The sequence below is a fragment of the Neopelma chrysocephalum genome, unplaced genomic scaffold (assembly GCF_003984885.1).
Source record: "Neopelma chrysocephalum unplaced genomic scaffold, ASM398488v2 Primary Assembly neopelma1_96036, whole genome shotgun sequence".
Classification (NCBI taxonomy): Eukaryota; Metazoa; Chordata; class Aves; order Passeriformes; family Pipridae; genus Neopelma; species Neopelma chrysocephalum.
In genome coordinates this window covers 1-382 of record NW_020924687.1, presented here as the reverse complement: position 1 = coordinate 382, position 382 = coordinate 1, and positions in this window count along the sequence as shown.

The window sequence follows — 382 nt, the reverse complement described above, 5'->3', positions numbered from 1 at the left end:
GCCACGCTCCGGGCTCTGTTCCTGCCCCTGGGCACCTGCAACCCCCTGGGCACTTGTGACCCTTCCCCAGTACCTGCATCCTCCCAGCACCCACATCCTCCCCCAGCACCCACATCCCATCCCCAGCACCTCCATCTCTTCCCCAGGCCCCACATCCCTCCCTGGTACCCACAGCCCCCCTCAGCACCCCTGTTCCTCCCTGTTACACTTGTGGGTGACACTGGGCTCTCGCCCCATCCCAGGGGGTCATTGGCACAGGTCAATCCTATCCTCTGGCAGCTCAAGCTGGTGCCTCACCAGGGGATCCCAAATAGAGAAATCCCTGGGCAAGGACACCCCAACAGGCTCCACTGCCCCTCCCTCAGCCCAGACCAAGAGCATT